Source organism: Pseudorca crassidens, chromosome 1, assembly GCF_039906515.1.
Source record: "Pseudorca crassidens isolate mPseCra1 chromosome 1, mPseCra1.hap1, whole genome shotgun sequence".
In the NCBI taxonomy this organism is placed as follows: Eukaryota; Metazoa; Chordata; class Mammalia; order Artiodactyla; family Delphinidae; genus Pseudorca; species Pseudorca crassidens.
The window spans coordinates 105524614-105543728 of record NC_090296.1 but is presented as its reverse complement, the minus strand read 5'-3'; the positions used below and the strand labels follow the sequence as shown (position 1 = coordinate 105543728).

The 19115-nt window shown below is 39.8% G+C and overlaps 1 protein-coding gene across 1 annotated transcript in view; it reads left to right on the top strand.

Annotated features, from left to right (window-relative positions):
* The first annotated feature begins 965 nt into the window (after window positions 1-965).
* The window catches only part of ZNF280D (zinc finger protein 280D), a 241069-nt gene continuing 222919 nt past the window's right edge, over window positions 966-19115 (top strand). The window contains exons 1-2 of the mRNA XM_067747811.1: window positions 966-1033; window positions 2426-2501. The gene's annotated coding sequence lies outside the window, so the exon portion shown is untranslated. The remainder of the gene's footprint in view (window positions 1034-2425; window positions 2502-19115) is intronic.

Below are 19115 nucleotides of genomic sequence, written 5' to 3'. Positions count from 1 at the left end.
CTTCTACTTTCTCCGTTCTGATTGACCTTCCTCTATATGTTTCCTTCTCTTCTATTATATGCATTTGAAGCTCTAAATTTTCTTCTAAATACCATTTAAACTGCATACCACACATTTTAGTACTAGTGTTTTCGTTGTCTGAGCAGTACTAAACATTTGGTGATTTCTATTAGTTTTTCTCCCTTTATAATTATTCAGAAATTTCTAAAATGAATAGGGCAGTATAACTATTCTATTGATTTCTAATTTTATTACATTATTGTTAGAGAACATGTTTTATGTGATTGTGAGTCACTGATATTTGTTTGAAATTTTCTTTTTGACAAAGTTTTTTTCCAAAGGCAATTCAGTGGATAGTCCTTTCTTTTTTTATATATTTTTGTTGAAATATAGTTGATTTACAATGTTGTATTAGTTTCAGGTGTAAAGTGATTCAGTTATATGTATATACAAATATATATATATAAAATATATATATATTCTTTTTTAGATTCTTTTCCATTATAGGTTATTACAAGATATTTAGTATAGTTCCCTGTGTTGTACAGTAGGTCCTGTTGGTTATCTATTTTATATATATTCGTGTGTATATTATAATTCCAAACTCCTAATTTATCCCTCCCCCATCCTTTCCCCTTTGGTAATGACATAGTCAGTTTTTAAAAAATATTTCATGTGTGCTAGAATGAATATGTTTCTTGTAATTTGGAGTATGGGATTACTGACATAATTTATGTCTTCTACAAATATGATTATAGCTTTATACATACATACATATATATATATTTGAGGTTCAAAATTACTGTTTCTTTGATGTGTATTATTCTACTTATCCTTGTATTCTGTTTGCCTTAAAGTTTAAAAAATTTGATATCAATATTATACTAATTTAATTTTTATTAATATTTTCCTAGTACATTTTATCCATCTGTTTACATAATGACCTCTCTGTCATCATGTTTTAGGTGTGTCTCATATGCAGTACCAGGTTGAATTTTTAAAAATCCTTCTGAGAATCTCTGTCTTTTAGTAGGCAAGTTCAAAATATTAATATTTATATGTACTTTTGTTATTGACCTATTTGGACTTATTTCTACCATTCAAATTGTGTTTTCTATTTACCATTATCTAACTTAGATTCTTGTGTTTCTTCTCTAGTTTATATTAGGTTGATCTAGTTTTAAAAATTTATTCTCCCCTTTCCTCTCTCCTGAAAGTTTGCTATCTGTCTAAGGTTAGATTTAAAATTAAAAAGTGCCCTGTGAGAAATTAAAACCCCAGACTCTCATACTACTTTCCCAAGCTAGGGGGTTGGACTTCTCTACTTTTGTTTTCATGGCAGGGGTAGCTCTTCAAGGGTCTTTCTTAATCCAAGGATATCTCTTGGGTCCCCAGAGTCTGTCTCAGGGAGCTCAGGGTGATCCTTTATGCAGCTTCTGAACTTGAACCTTGAAGAAGGTGACCAAGAGCCTGGGCTGGGCACAGGGCCAGGCCTTCTCTGCCCAAAGCTGGGGGTAGGTATGAGAGACAAGAGTGCCTGAAGAAAACCCTGAACAAGAACTCTTTGGACCATCAAATGAATCAGAGGGTCAACTCAGACTGAACCCACTGTGGCTTTGTTATCTCTCTCTATTCTGTAGCCTCTTTTTTTCCTTTTGAGCCTAGCTATTTATTAAAAAATTATTTTCATTGCATATTAAGCAGCGTTTCCATGTGTAGGTACCAATCTGCTACACTCTAAAAAGCTGTGGGAGTTCATTGACTTATCTTACAGAATGTTTACAGGTTTCAAGTCTCATCTGCCACCTCAGATCTTGCTGTTTTTACTTTGCTTTCCTCAGTTCCTGTTTAGCCAGCCTACAAGTAGATTCTTTTTCTCTGTCTTGCCCCTTGGCATTGATGATTCATTTTGAAGTTCTGAGTGGCTATTGTTCTGGCCTTCCCTCATATCACCTATCTCTCAGACTGAGGAGGTAAGCCTTCCCCCGTGCACAAGCTCCTGGATACCATGCTCTGTTTATGTCCACAGTCCAGGTAGGACAACTAGACGTACTTCACTGTGCTGAAGTTCCTGAGTGCACTGCCTTTCCCCTGTCCTCCAGCAGTTTCTGAAATGATGGCCCTGCAGATCTCGGCCTTCCTGGCTGGGCACGCTCCTGGCTTTGATGGAAACATACCCAACTGGAAGCAGCTGGCCTGCCCAGGCCTTCCAGCAATGGGCTTTCCAGTGTAGCATGTGGAGGCCCTTATTCTCTGTCCCTTCTTTTTGGCTAGGTGGCTCCCTCCAGCCACAGGCACTCCCTGGGCCGTTGTCTGAGTTAACATCTGAGGTTGGCCAGCACAGGCACAGCTGTGGGTCCTGGCATTGCCACTCATGAGGAAATTCCCCAGAGAGCCCACAGGCCTGCCTTGATTTCTCTTTCAGGTGTGATTATCTTGGAACAAAGCCTGCTTCCTAGGTGTGAGCCTATGCAGTTACCCTGGGACCCACACTCAGAAAGGTCAGTACTTGGATTAATACTCTACTGTTAGTATGAAATTTTAAGTAAACTTGGAATAAAATTTCAAAATTTTGATTTTGCACTAGGCTCTGCAAACTATGTAGCCTCTCCTTGGTAGAAACAGAGAACATTACTGATCTTTGGAGAAGTAGGTGGGGCTTATTGACTAACCCAGCTTCTTAGGAGTCCAGGGCAACAACCAGTAGGAGTAATGGTTTTAAAATATTTTTTTAGATGTAGTGCTATATCCTGCAAAACTTATTCTTATGGGAAGCGTCCCTCTAAATAAAGCATTTTAGGGCTTCAGGAAAGTGAGAGGGTACAGTTCTAGAATAGCTGTCTGATAGAACTTTCTGCAGTGATGTTAATGTTCTGTATCTTTGCTGTCCAGTCTAGTGGCCAGTAGCCACATGTGGCTACTGAGAACTTGAGATGTGGCTAATATGACTGAGGACCTGAATTTCTAAATTTTAATTAATTTTAATTATTTTAAATTTAAAGTTAGATAGCCATATGGGACTACTGGCTACCATATTGGACGGTGTAGATCTAGAACAACAAAGTAACTTCTGACCTTTGGTGCTTTGATTATATTTTTGCATTGATTCTATATCAAGAATTAAAGTTAGGCTTTGTCCAGAAAGGATTTTCTAAATTCAGATTGAAGGCATATCTAGAACTAGATGGGGAAACTGAAATCAGTGTTTTTCATAAGTATGGAGAAGATATCCTTTCCACCTATGAAAGCTAGCCATGAGGCTCATTGCTGTAGCCTACAAGGGAGTTATTAAATGTACAAATGAATTGCCTAGAGACTGCCCCTTCCAGTTCTAAGAGACTATGGAAGAAATATGGAAGACAAAGAAGAGGCAAGGTTAGGGCCAGAGTCTTGGCAAGGAGTGATGGTGAGGAGGTGTGGTGGGAGGTGAGTTGATAGATGAGCTTGAGCCAGTCCTCCTGGGCCTGCATGACCTGGGTGTACGAGTGACCCAGCAAATCCCATGTGTTCTGATGAGACACAGAGGTCTTGAGAGCACAGAGGTGTGTCAGAGGGCTCTAGTTAAAACAAAGACACAGCTGCGTAGGACATTTGAGAAGGCCAGAGCTACAGATCTCAGAGCTAGATAGTACTTCATCTAAAAAACCACACCAGAAAACCTGTACTTCAGTGGTCACCAGTCTAGAGAACAGAAAATCCAGCCTCTCACTATCCACCCATGAAGATCCAGATAATCCCACCTCTGCTGCCACTGGTCATCTAAACTCTTATAGACCCCAAAATATACAGACACAATCTTGAAGGAGAACAAAGAGATGGAGAGAAAATTAGAAAGTCAACATTTTCCCTAAAGAAACTAAAGAGAGTTAACATAAAGGGGTTGTCTGAACTATTGAACTGAACTAAGTTTAACTGAATGGGATAAATGTAGGGTTACTTTCCCTAGTTTTCTATGGATGAGCAGATGAGTTATGGAGAAATAAAGAGGCTGCATTTTCTTTGCACATCTAAGCGCACAGTGAATGAACTTGTGACCCCACTACAAATATGTTTGGCTTCCTGCTAAGCCAGTTTGAACAGCAGTCCTATTCATAAGCTTTAGCAGAGGTGGAATATGTGATAGGGGTTGGGGTGAGGTTGCTAACCTGTTGTATTGAGCCTGGGAGCCAGCATCATGACAGAATTGGCCACTTAACTCATACATACTCTTTCTTCAAAGGCACTAGCCACCTCACATGGGAAGGTCATTTGCGGCTTATCTGGAAGGCAGTTTTTCTCTTATTACCTGCCTGGACACGGAGGAGGTTGTAGATACTCTAGCCTACTGGTCCAAGAGCTTTGAGATCAATGGGAGAGGGCCAGTCTGACAAATTATAGTGTCATTTTGCCTGTGCAGTGCCCTACTCATCTTCTTGTGCTGAATGAATCACATCTGGGATGAAGGAGGCCAGATCTACTTGGACAAAATCCTAATGAACTTATCTGGGTCTAACATCCCATCAATCCCTTGTCCATACAGTCCTCTGTGGGCTACAACACCACCTGCAGGCCAACTCTGAAAAGTACATGTCCAGAAAAATGGAAGAATTCTTGGACTGTATTCTGTAAAGCCAAGATATCTGCATTATGCTTCAAGTGTTTATGGTCCTAGAGTTAGAATCCCCATGGCTCAGCAAATATATTTAGCAATTCCTGGAATTTACTACAAAATTCATTACACCTTTCTTCTTCTTGGCTGTTGTAATAACTGACATTCTCCAAAGGAGAGGAGAGATTTTGTTTGTTTGTTTGTTTTGTTTTAATTTTGGTGCTCAGAGGCAGATGCCACCTTCCAATAAGCCTTGTTTAATTTTTCCAACTTTCCCCTAACCTACCTGACCTAGCCCAACCCACATGAATATCTCCAACCATACAGATGGGAGACATTAGACCCCAGGAGGACTCAAATTCAGCTCTATGCCTCCACATCTTGAGTTTTCCTTCTTTGGAAAATTGGCTTTTGCGAAAATTCAATTACCTATCCTCCTTGGGAACAAACCTCATTTGTCAAAGAGGCTAGAGGGGCTAAGTTAGATTCAGAAACTCAGTTTGCACCAAAGTCACCTTTTTCAAGCACTTTGGGTTTACCATTTCACACCCTGTCCTGGAAGCCGTAGAACCATGAGGGAAGACTCATCACCAGTCTTGGAAATCATCTGGATGGGAATTCTAAGGACATCCAGTCCTAGCTAATAGATAATCAGGCATAGACAGGGCCCACACGATTGGATTTTTATTGTCTCTAAGTGTAAGAGGAATAAAATGGTTTAAGTTTATATCCTGAGCTACTGGACTGTCTTGGTCCATTCTAGCTACTCTAACAAAATACCACAGACTGGTATCTTATACAACAGAAATTTATTGCTCACAGTTCTAGACCCTGAAAGTATGAGATCATGGTGCCAGCACGGTCACCTTCTAGTGAGAGCCTCTTTCTGGTTCATAGCCAGTGCCTTCTCACTGTATCCTCATGTGGTAGAAGAGGTTAGGGATCTCTCTGGACCTCTTTTATAAAGGCACTAAACCCATTCATGAGCGTTCTGTCCTCAAGACCTAAATACCTCCTAACAGGCCACACCTGCTAATACCATCACCTTTGCGGTTTAGAATTTGACACATAAGATCAAGTTCTACTTTAAAATGTTCAACTTGAAATGCTTACTAGACAACTAATGGAAATGTCAGGTAGGTAACAGGATGTTTAAGTCTGGAGCTCAGGGGAAATGCCAGTGCTGAAGAATATGTAGATCTGGGAGTTACTGACAAGGAAATAGAAAAGAAAGCCATGAACTGGATAAAGTCTCCTCTAAAATGAGTGAATGTATTTAAGAACAGAAGTGGCTTAAACAAATTTAAAAATTGGGAATAAGAGGAAGAAGCCAGTCAGGGATGTAGGAGGAAGACCGAGATGGTATGTTGACCGAGAAACCAAGTGGTTGACTGAGTCAAATGCTGCTGAGAGGTCAAGTGAGAGGAGGACTGGGGATTGTTCAGAGGATTTGGAGAGATGGAGCTCATTGGTGATCCTGAGAAGAATATCATCTGCACTAGAGTTGTAGCAAAGAAAACATGACTGGAGAAGACTGAAAAGAGACTATGAAGTGAGGAAGTGGACACGTTGAGTATTGACAACTCATTTTAGAAAAGGTGATGCAAGGGTACCTGAGAAGCATGTGTGGGAGTTGGAGGAGGGCATAGATTTTAGGGAGGACAGATTTATTTTAAGATAGGAGATATTATAGCATGTTTATATGCTGATGGGAATGTTCTAATAGAAAGGGGAAATGTGGAAATGCTGGAGAGAGTGGTTGATGGAAAGCCTTTGAATAGGTAAGAGGGGATCCAGGGCTTAAGTTGTGAGTCTAAGAGGACCTACACTACAGGACAGTTCTTCTGTCATAAGAGGAGAAATGGCAAAAATTAGTAAATGTGTTGATGGGAAACTGTCACAGCTGTCTTCTGGTTGCTCCTACTTTTTTAGTAAAAGTAGAGATGATGTCTGTTTCCACCAGTTCCCACTAGCCCAGCTTACTCAGACCCTACTCTCAACCACAGATCGCCATCAATTTACCATGACAACTGAGTTGGAAGAATCCACTTATCACTCACAGACACAAAAAACAAACTTATGGTTACCTAAGGGGAAAGGGGGTTGGGGGGAGGGGTAAATTAGGAAACTGGGATTAACATATACACACTATTATATATAAAATAGATAACCAACAAGGACCTACTTTTAGCATAGGAAACTATACCCCATCTTATGTAATAACCTATAAGAGAAAAGAATCTGAAAAGAACATTTTATACATATATATACATACATATATACATATATATACATATATATATAAACTGAATCACTGTGCTGTACACCTGATACATGATATTGTAAATCAACTATACTTCAATAAAAAATTTAAAAAAAAGAAGAACCCACTTATCTTATGAAAGATTCTGGATTCCCATCAGTGTCACAGCCAGCTCTGGTATTTTGTCCATTAGAAAGGATACCAATTAGACAAGCAAATACATGAAATTAGTCCATTTGAACTCAGAATCCACCTGAGCATGTTAAGGCTTTTCAGCTCCCCAAACTGGACAATACAACCTAGTGGAGTGTGAGGTGGAGGAGGAATAAGCCATGGTCAAAACGTTCACCACTGACAGGCTGAGGTTGCTGGCACCCTATAAAAAATCAAGAAAACAACCTTAAATGTTTTAAGTGCCTAACTTGCTTGTTGTCAGTGGTTTTCCCAGTTTGTCCTCATATTTGGATACTTTGGAATTAAGTGTTTTTTAATTCAGCCTCTCCCCAAGTTGCTTCCTCTTGAATCTCCACCTCTTTATCTCCAGTGAGCCTCAGCCATATCCTAGGCTCCCAGCTACCGTATCTCCTCCCTGCCTGGTCCCTGCTTCTTAGGGAGGAAGGTCCTTACACAAATGTGAGAACATGTAAAATAGATTTTAAAAGGATTAACTAATGTCACCATAAGCTGTCACTGATTAATCAAAGCAGCAGCAGCAATAGCAGAGCTTTCTGAGCAAGATTTTGCCATTTAATCTTTTTCATCCATCTTTAGCTCTGAAGGAGAAAAAAAAAAAAAAAAAGAAGCTGTCTAAAAGAACAACACATTCTCCCCTGTGAAAATGAGTGAAAGTACAGATGAATTAGGATTTAGAGAAGATGAGGCTAAGGAAGGTTGCTTCCCCATGGAAGACCACACACACACACAGACACACACAGACACAGACACACACACACACACACGCTTTGGTCACTACTACACATAGCAACTTAGCAACTACATTTATTGCAGCTTACAGATGAATGAATAGCAAATTTAAATGTCTTTTTGGCCAGTAAGAATTTTGTAGCAAAATAAAGAGGCCTATTAATATAAAAAAGAAAACATGCACAATTGTGCACAAATATCTTAATTTTGTCATCGAACTTTCTTCAGCCACACATTTGTGGAGAGGTGATTGGGCCTTGTAGTTGAATTAAAATATCTAAGTAAACGTACTTCTAACTAAATAAGAGTCAGGATGAATATTTATTTTCCTACATGATATGTGACTAAATAAATGAGGCTCCTTTTTTTTTTTTTTAAACAACTCTTAAATTGAAAGCCAGATATCTAGTTCGTCTTATGCAATGACTCAGAATGATTTGGGAACTTCTTGTTTGGAAGTACCTTCAGAGTTTTTTACAAGTAGGGTGACCAAACATCTCAGCTTGTCCAGGACTGATTCTTAAGATTCTGAGTATACTCTCTGAGGCTGGGTTAGAGTCCCAGGATTCTTTGGTTGAAAGGTATCTGTTTGAGCAAGCATCTTCCTGGGTGGAAGTCTTTTTACATCTTGTTGAATAGGGATATAGTCCCTGACCCTTGAATGGGAAATTCCTGGCTCTTTTGGAGGCCTCTAGCCTAAAAACTGGGTTAAAGTCCCAGGTTTCTTTGTTTACACGTTACCATTAGTTAAGAATACAGGAACCTCTCAGTAGACTGAAACCCCCTTCTCATACCGCTGCTGACTGTAAGCTCCACCACTATGGCACTAACTCTGTCCATTTCCTTTCTTGTTGGAATGATTTTACTAAGGATAATTTGGAACTTCAATGACCTCCCCAAACTGGTTCCTTTAAGACCTCTCCCTTACAATTGCTTCTGTTCCTCCTTCCTTCTTTTACTACCTTCAATCTTCCCTTCAGCTACCTTGAATCCTTTGATATGACTGCCTTCCCTCCCTCCTCCATCTCTCCGTCCACTCCTGCAAGATTGCCTTCCCGCTTCAGCCCCCCATTTTCATACAGTCACTTGAACTTTAGGTCCCCTGTCTCCCACTGGGGACTCTCAAGAGACTCAGGGACCCTCAAAAAGAAACTACATATCAGGGTAAAAGAATATCTCATAAGCCTCCTCCACAAATATTGGTAAAAAGCATTAGCCCTCATATTGAGCAGGTAAGCTTAACTTGTTCCATCTGTAAGAAATACAATTGGGGTAAAAATATAAAGTGGAGCAAAGACAAGAGCCAACTATTTTATATAAACCACTGAGTTTTATATTACTAAGTTTACCTGACTCATGGCTAAAATTTTAGAAGGAAAGCTCTAAGGTCTGTATTTGCATCTGTCTGTATGTTTATGTATGCATGTTTGTATATGTATGTTTTATATATATATATATATATGTGATATTTTTCTATTTCTAGATGGTATTACCAAAGTAATTTATAAAATCACATAAAAGAGCTCTATTCTGATTGGCTTAGAGATAAGTAAGTGATTATATAAATTAAATATTTCTAAAATTCCCAGAAATATAGAAACTAACCCAAATGCTTTTCAAGTTTATGCAATTTGGAAAAATCTTAGATAAATAAGACTAGTTTAATATCATTGGTTTAATAAGAACAGCTATGTCTTCTGAGTTATCAACATTAAGTTTAACAACAGTATATATTTTGCATTTAGCTCTTTTTAGGTATGTTTGCTTTTGTGATTTTTTTTGATACTTGTCTAACATGCACGTACTGTGAAAATAGTTAACAGGGAAATAGCTTGAGATGATGTCCTGCTTTGTTTAATGTTATAACGTATGTCCCTAAAAATAGTTTCCAAAATCTTTGTGGTAACTTGCAACCTTAGAGTTGTACTAAGTTAAGTAATAGATATTCTTTGAATATCTATATCACTTTCTAAGTGAGGAGAAACTACTAAACCTTAAATTACTAAGCACAAGTTTATCTACTTTTGGCTTCTTATTTTTGTATGGTACAGAGAGACTAAATATATTTAAGTTTGTTAATAAACATCTTTTTGACACGTTGAAAAATTGTATTATCAGGAAACATATACCTATAAAAATTAGATGGTATATTCATAAAATTTGCTAGTCTGCTGCAGAATGCTGGTATAAGACACAATTCACAATTGTTTACTTTGTATTTTCTTTGTTTAAAAAAGGCTACTGATTGTTAAAAATTATAATCAATGTATGTAAATGAAACTACTAGAAACAATAAGGGTCAAGGGAAACAACTTTGTATGAAAAGTATGCAAGGAAAGTAGATTGTATTTTTGATAAGGAAAAGTATTCAAGGTATGTAGGATAGGTGTTTGTTACTGGAATAAGATAGTAATTATGCCCTAAAGTGAAAGAGGAAAATATAGGACAAAAACTGAATGGATATTAAAAAGTTGTAGAAGGTTTGCAGGAAAGGAATTTTGGAAAAGGAATCTTATCTCATGTGGTCAAAGTTGGTTAAGACTGGATAGATTTATTTATAGGGTTTTTTTAAAAAAAAACAAAACGAACTTTAGTATCAAAAGTACACTGATGCATAGCTAGAATTTGGTTTTCTCTCTGTTGAAATAACAAAGTTTTTTTTTTTTGATTTTTGGTCGCTCTTAAGAAGAGATTGTAAAAGGTTTTTCTTTACCTTTTAAGTAATCCCCCTAGGAAACAGAGATATGGTGTCTTATCAGAATAATTAACTATGCTTTATGTTAACCTTTATCGTGTCCTTAATTATTTAAGAGAACCAAATCTTCTTACTTTTAAAAGAGCTAACTCTTTTTTTTAAAAAAATAGTCCTGTTATCTCCTCTATTTACTTTTGAATTCTTTTATCATCATTTTGGTTAAATAGGTAGCTAACCATAACCTGGGATTGTATTTAGCCAAATATTCAAACCTTTTGACATTTTGGACAATTTTGCCTTCTCAGAATCAAATCCTAAGTGAAAGTTTGATTTTGAACTGACCCTGAGATTTCTCAGATGGCTTTTGGAAAATCTGAAAGGATTTTTTTCTTTCATCTTGTAAAAAGAGAGATGCCAAAAAGCAATTTGTTTTATTTGATTTGTTCTGTTGCACGAAAAGCATTGTCAAATAAGAGATGCTTTAACCTTCTCTAGGTTATATTTGCATGGATAAAATGTTGTTAATGTAAGTATTTAAGATATTGCATGAAATTTGTCAATACCCTCACTGTCTATGATATGTTCTGGTATAATGTTATCAGTCATAATTCCAGTTATTATGTTTTATGCCATAGAAATACCAAATTCCCTTGTCAATTGCATCATTTTTGTAGTGAACTGTTATCAGAGCTTTAACCACGGCCATTTTAAGTTTTTGTCAGCAACAGATAGTTTTTGTTTTACTCTGATTCTTCTCTGAAAGCATTGGCAATCGGCTATAGGCCAGAGTGCTTCATCTTCAGCAAGAAGGGATTGTCTCTGAGACCCATGGAAAGGACTGGCTATGACAGGTCTCTGAGATACAGGCTTTTGATGGCATTGTTTAAATAACTTTGAGACCATACCATTCAACTAAGAAAGGATTTCCAGAACTCAAGTAAAGAATCTGATGGGTGCATAAAACTGCTAACCCAAGACCAAGCAGAATGAGAACTGATTGCATGAGACTGAATGAACTGATGGAGGATGATTATAGCCTTTGTTTGGAATATTGCTGCTGGATTTAAGGAACCTCTTTCCCGTTTCTCTTAAGTTATCACTCACAACAATTTAGAAGATAATACTTTTATAAACAGAAGTGAAACATTTATCTTTTTCCCTGCCTGATCCCTCCAGACTTCAGAAACTCTTATTGAGAATTCTCATTTTAATGGCAATATAATTATTTGCCTAAGTTCAGTAAGAGTCTGTCCTCCTTGAACAGAATTTACTTGGAAACATTGGTTATATAACAAAGGCTTTTACTGGAATGTCATATTTGAGAATATTGTACCTAGAATCATATACAAACAGATAATTTTAAGGAACTCAGGCTGACTTTATGGAGCCAATGCTTACAAAGCTCTTTTGAGAAAACTGGGCTGGTAGCTAGTTTGCAGGGTTCCAAGCCTTACAGATGAATAAGGAAGGTTGCTTCCTGGCAAGCCCAGGAAGCTTAGGTTATTTTGGGGACCTAGAGAAAAGAGAAGTTTACCCAAATCTATAGGTTCTACAGGTAATACCCGGTGGCAAGTTCTTGGCTTGGTTTCCTACCCTTGAAAGGCTTTTAAAAATCTAATTTGAGATTACTTTTGAAGAGTTCCAGCAAAGCAAACTTTCAAAGGTCTTTGTGGTCAATTACTGTTGTTGCTGCACTTATGTAAATAATAGACCAAATCTAATGAGACCAGACTTAAGAATAATGAAAAAAAGCATGGGTGTAAAGAGAAATTTTATGTCAGTGGAAAACTATAGCATACCCTTGTGGGTTCTGACTCTAGTCCTGTTCATTATCTTTCAGGTTTTGTTATCTAGTTGTAAATTGGACTGAATCCTGCCACCTTGCACATTTTGTCAGTCCTTACCAAATTCTAGATTCTTATAGTTTCCTCCAGTCTCTGGCTGCAACTCTTCAAATTAACGTTTCCAACTGTTCTCCCACTTTCCCAACTTGGTGTCACTGAGAACCAAAAACCTGTTTGCCCAGTTCCTTACTGGAACTCTAGGTTGTCTCGCAAGCTGAAATTGGATGACAGGCAACCTTCATGCCTGGAGCTGCTGCTGTGTAGGCCACTCAGGAAGTTTACTGAAAGTTCCACATCTTCCATGCTCTGCTCTGGGAAATAATCATGACTGTGACACTGATTTCTGTGCCATCACCAAAGATATTCAAACTGGAAACCAGGAAGTTTGTCAGGTTGCCACTATTGTTCTCACTATACCATCTAAAGACGCTTCAAGCCCAACGTTTAGAAATCTTCTCAACTGGCTTCCCTCTGGACTCAGAAACTGGTTTTATAGTTTGTTCCAACCTTTAAATCTTTGCTTTTCTTTTTATTTTCATAGAAATTCCCCTTATTAAATGCCTGATGATTTACACTATCCAGCAAATATACTCTACTACCAAGTCCCAACAGATGGTTCAGTTTGTTCTTAATGAACAAAAGGAGACTGAACGAGTAATGGACTTATATTGTTCAGAGAAAAAAGAAAATTGTTTCTTCTTTCCCTGAACAAGAAGAGGGGCTGACAAACTCTCAGGCCATCGTCACAGCCTTGTCTTGTCTTTGCCATGTGTAGTCCAGTTTTAACAAGAATGCTGCTGAATAAGTTTAGTCAAGGTCCCCCCCACTCTTACTATCTGATCCCTCTCAATACATGGTCAGGTCCCTCACCCCTCACATTTGATGTAAGAGTCCTTCACCTGCCTTTTGCAGGAAACCCGTGAAAAAGTCATCCCTTTATTCTTGATGTCTCCTCTTAGTAATTTTCAATCCACTGACCCCCTCACTTTGCTCGTTGACTGTAATTTGCCACTTGTCCTGTTGTATTGGGAGTTGAGCCCTGTCTCTCTCTCCTGTTGCAATAGAGTCAGCTCCTAGTACAATAGTCTTGAATAAAGTCTTCTTTGCTGTTTTAACATGTGTCAAAATAATTTTTTTCTTTAACAGACACATCAGGCAAAAGGGGTTTCTTAAATCAGTAAATAAGCCACGAGAAACATTAGAATCAGCATCTCCTCCTTACAGGTCATTTTGTCCTATCTCCCACCCAGTTTTGGAATCCCTCAAACCTCAACTTGTAGCTCAGCATATTATCCCTTCCCCTTACTTTTGGCTGCTTAACACTTTTCATGGTAATCACTAATTCATCACATGGAACTGAATAAGAACCATTTAACATGATTATCTTCTCCATTAAAGCTGTCATCATAATTAGAGCTGCAGTGAACTGTTTGCCAGGATTATAACTTCTGCCAAGAAAAACTTGGGTGTCATTTTAGAAAAATTCTTAGGTGGGGGAGGAGATCAGGACCATCTGTGTCGGGATCCAAAGTGGAATAATGAGAAATAAAGCCCCTCTCCCCTGCTATCTACCAAACTCTGCCCAGCCCTCCAACTGGACCTTGCCAAAGACTTTAGAATGAATCAGCTTTCAAGGTAGTCTGAGGAGCACACCCTCTCAGGGAATGAGCCTTGGAAAAGTCATGTTTAAGAAGACAAAAAAGGGGCTTCCCCGGTGGTGCAGTGGTTAAGAATCTGCCTGCCAATGCAGGCGGCACAGGTTCGAGCCCTGGTCGGGGAAGATCCCACATGCTGCGCAGCAGTTAAGCCCGTGCACCACAACTACTGAGCTTGTGCTCTAGAGCCCGCGAGCCACAACTACTGAGCCCCTGTGCCACAGCCACTGAAGCCTGCGCGCCTAGAGCCTGTGCTCCACAACAAGAGAAGCCACTGCAATGAGAAGCCCGTGCACCGCAACGAAGAGTAGCCCCTGCTTGCTTCAACTAGAGAAAGCCCGCGCGCAGCAACGAAGACCCAATGCAGCCAAAAATAAATAAATACATTTATTTAAAAAAAATGAAGAGAAAAAAGGCAGAAGCAATAGGCCTTCATGCATAACGCTTCCTAAAAGTTGTTCCACATGGTTTTGTTTGCCACCCCATGGTTTCCAGGGCAACCACCTAAGCCAAGACGGAAGAGAAGGAGACATGAGGCTACAATGGGACCACCCACTGCAATTGTCATTTCATTCTGACGGCAAGAACCTTTATGTCGATTCAAAGTGTTTGTCAGGCCTCTTGCTGTGAATCCCTGGAATAACATTTTGCCCGGATGGAAGTGTGTCACAGGCTGCTGCTCCCACATCCCCCCATACTGAGGTGTTTTTAAGTGGAACCAAATATCCCAGGGGAATTTTCTCTGCACTACTAGCATTGTCACACATTTTTGGGTTACACACTGTAAATTATAGATAAAATACATTATGTTAATTTCTCCTGCATATCTTCTAGTTATTTTTAGGAAAAGCGTCTTTGCAATTCAGCTTCTCAGGTAAATGTTTCACATGAAGAGAAAAATGACACCAAGGCATAAGGATGCTCAAGGCTGAGACTGAAGCCACATCATAGTTTGGCACTTTGCAATGAGCATGTGTCCAGCATGGATTTTAGTTGCAGATGGTGGAAGAAGTTCTTTACCAGGCATCATTAGACTTGGGTGTGCCTTCTGTCTCTGCAACTTTTTGGATATGTGACTTTGAAGGAATTTATTTCATTTCTGTAAGTCTTCGTTTCATCACCTATGAAATGAGAAATGTTCAGCGAGACCTCTCAGGTGCTTCTACTTCTCACACTCTGCTAAACTGGGGGAAATGCCCTCAAATCTCATAAAGCACATTATATTGAGTGTCTTTAAAAAGAATGAATGAGGTCAACCTGTGAACGTTAAAATATTCAGCAGCACCGAAACCCTTCAAACTTTATGATCTCTTACTGCACTGGGGTTGTTGATTTTTCACTTGCTGTGCTGGATATCTCCCATTTGCTCCTCAGATCAACTGCCTATTGTTCTCCACCCTGGGAGGTTGTCCTACAAAGACTACAACACAGGGTCTTGTCCTCTGACTTCTAGGTGGGTTCAGCCACTGGGCAGGCGATTGAAAGGAGGGCAGAGTGTGAGGTTTTGCCCCCTCCATTCTCCCTGCCTGTGAGAGGTTGCCGTGAACTAGCTGCATCCCTCACCAAAGGTCACAGCTCCTGGAAGGAACCCTCTCTACATCACTGTCTCCAGTTTTCCATAATGGCTCTTAGTCAGTTCGGGCTGTGATAACAAAGTGCCATAGACTGGGTGGCTTATAAACAATATAAATTTTTTTTTTTTTTTTTGCGGTACGCGGGCCTCTCACTGTTGCGGCCTCTCCTGTTGCGGAGCACAGGCTCCAGTCACGCAGGCGCAGCGGCCATGACTCACGGGCCCAGCCGCTCCGCGGCATGTGGGATCTTCCCGGACCGGGGCACGAACCTGTGTCCCCTGCATCGGCAGGTGGACTCTCAACCACTGTGCCACCAGGGAAGCCCTAAACAATATAAATTTATTTCTCACATTTTAAGGGCTGGAAGTTAGATCAGGGTGTAGGTTGATTCCATGTCTGATGAGAGCCCACTTTCTGATTATAGACTGCCGACTTTTTGCTGTATGCTCATGTGATGGAAAAAGGGCTTAGAGAGGTCTCTGTGGTCTCTTTTATTAGGGTGCCAATCCCATTCATGGGGGCTCCACCCTCATGATCTAATTACCTCCCAAAGGGCCCACCTGCTAATACAATCACGCTGGGGGTTGGAATTTCAACATATGAATTTTTGGGAGACATAAACAGTTCATAACAGGCTCCTTCTTGCTACTTCAGGTCTAGGGGTACTGCATAACCCCTCTGGTTCTCTATGCTCTGTGCATATCTTTAAAAATTGGTCTTTATTCAAGTCTCTCCAAATGATGCAGTTTGAATGAGCCATCTATTGCTTGTCTGTACCCTGATACACTCAGTTTCTTGAGATACAAATGTGGCAAGATTGGAAAGGCCATGGTACTTATTATTTCTATGTATCAATTTTCCTCGAATATATACTTTTCCCCCTTAATTGTGACTCAGAAAATATAAGAATCTCTATGCAGTGCTGCTTGGTAATATAGTACTTGATCTCTGTACATGCTTGTATTAGACAGGAGTCAGAAGCAAATAGAAACTAGCCTAGTGGTTTAAGCAGGAAAGGATTAGATGCGGGGAATCAGATGCTCACAGTTAGAAGGGATGAGGAGTGGGCTCTAGGCTGGGCCTCCAGGGATGACTTCCCGAATACCACCCAGAGCTGATCTGTTTGTTTAGAGAACTATCTCTGCAACAGTCTGGAAGCTGGGGAATCAAGAAGCCTGTGTGCCACCTGCCAGCTCCAAGATAACACTACTTTTGCCATAATTCAGGAATCAGAAAGTTGTAACCCCAATTGTTGGCCCCAAACCATATGTACCTGATTTGTACCATCAGAATGAAGGCCTTCCTTCCTTCCTACTTGACTCAGTTCTAAATTTGCTTTTCACACGTGTGTCTAATCTGCGGAACCTAAATCATATTCCTAGTTGCAAATGAGTCTGGGAAATGTCATTTTTAGCTTTTCAGCCTCTGTAGTATGGGCAGGCACACTAGAAGGAGATTGGGATGAATTCTGAGCAAGTCAACCTATCTGTCACAAGATTATTTCTGAAAGCATGTTTCAAGTAGCATACGAAAAAACATGAACTTTGGAGATTAAAAAAAACAAAGAGAGAGACTAGAACTCGAATCTCTGCTCTAGGATTTACTAGCTGTGTGACCTTGGGCAGGATGCACTTATTACTGGACCTATTTTGCATCTGTATAATGGGCACAATAATGCCTACCTCACAGAATTGTCATTCGTTTATCCATATAAAAGATTTTTACTGATTGTTATATTAGCACCAGAAGTTTTAGTTGGTGGTGACAAATCTAATTGATTGGTTAAGCAGAAAAGAAATGTATTAAAGTATATTTGGTAGGTCGCAGAATTGCCAGATGGGCTTGAGAGCCAGGTTCAAGGCTGAACTTCCAGGACACCACCACTAGCCTGAGGACACCGCTACTGCCTCCACACCCCACTCCTGGAATTCAGTGCTACATTTTATACTGCCAGCAGGAACTTAACTTTACTGTTGCAGATGCTGCTGCCAGCTCTGTTACCAGAAACTTAACAGTGCCACCTCCGAAGGCCAAGTGGCAGTTGTGCTCCTGTCACTGGCAAAAATGGATTCCATGTGGCATTTCTCCCTCAGATTGGTCTCTTCTCAAAGGAAGTTTTACAAGGGTGACAGATGTTGCCTGGGTCACATGCTTGCTTGTGCTCAACTTCAAGGGAGACTAGGGAAGCATGATTTCTGACTTTTAACTTGGGGAGGAAGGAAACTCTCTATCCAAAGGGAGAGTGTTCACAAAGTGCTGAGCCCCAGGCAAATGCCCACTTACTTCCTCCAAATGGCTAAGCAAAAGGGCTCTCATTCTCACTCTGCTTTTCTCTGCCCAAGCACCATTCTCCCCAAAATGGTGGCATGCTGGTTCCTGAGAGCTACAAATTTACATACTGTCATCCACGCAGTTCCTGTGTAAAGGCTGTGTCTCTTTCCCAATGATTCCATCAGAAATCTGTGGTTGAATTTATTGTTTTAACTTGGATTGCATGAGCTTTCCTAAATCATTCACTGAGTGAGGGAGATGGAATAAATTAACACACTAGGTTTGTGTTACATGCCAGGTGAACTGGAGAAGTACAGGTTCAGCCCTTCTAGAACTGTTTGGCTCAAGCACTGGGTAAGAAGTGTTTTATAAAGGAAAATTGGGATGCAGGGCAGGCAAAAACAATTGCTTTCCACTATAATCTTCCTGACAGTTCAATATCCATACACACACTCTTTCTCTAATGCATGCAGTGTCATGTGTTCCCACCCACAATAGTGCAGCTCTTCCACGTACACCTCAAAACTCCCTTCCTACACAGGCTCTATGTCAGTTACTGAATCCAGCTGTAGCGTTTCTCAGCAGTGTGCATTTGATGTTTAATTTCACTAGGCTGAGGTATTCCCAGATAGCTGGTAAAACATTACTTCTGGGCGTATCTGATGAGGATCTCAAGGGTGCCTCTATTTAAAAAGGACTTCTAAGAATCTTATAGGTGCTGTCCCTCGGGAGCCTAATAGGAAGACCAAAGTTAAAGGAGGGCTTATCTCGAGACTTTTGGGTATAGATTTTGTTTAATGGAGTGGATTATAAATTGATTCATGAAAAAATCCACAAAGGTTTTAAAAGAATTATGTCAACTTGGACTGAAAGAGATAGTGATGATACAAAACTGAAAGAGCTCTTTGGATCCCCAAATTTCTGTGGGCAGAATCAGGCTGGGAAAATTACTCAGCTGCTACTGTGGGCTATTTTCTATGGAAAATGAAGAGGTCAAGAATATGGAGAATAGAGCCAAGAGCCATGGTGAATCATTCCTGGACAGTAGGACTGATCCTTTAATCAAGGAACTGGCAACATATATCCAGCTGGATTTTAGTATTGCTATAGACCAATGACTCCTGTGAACTTCATTTCCCCCCTTTTTGAATGGCAGTGTCCATGGCAGTTAGTTTGCAACCTATCCCATCACTGTGTGTTGGGAATGTGCGGAAGAGCTATTTTGTCTCTTTAGTTCACAGGTCTATGATAAAAAGGAACTATTCCTAGGGTGCTGTATTGGAGGACACATATCCAAGGAG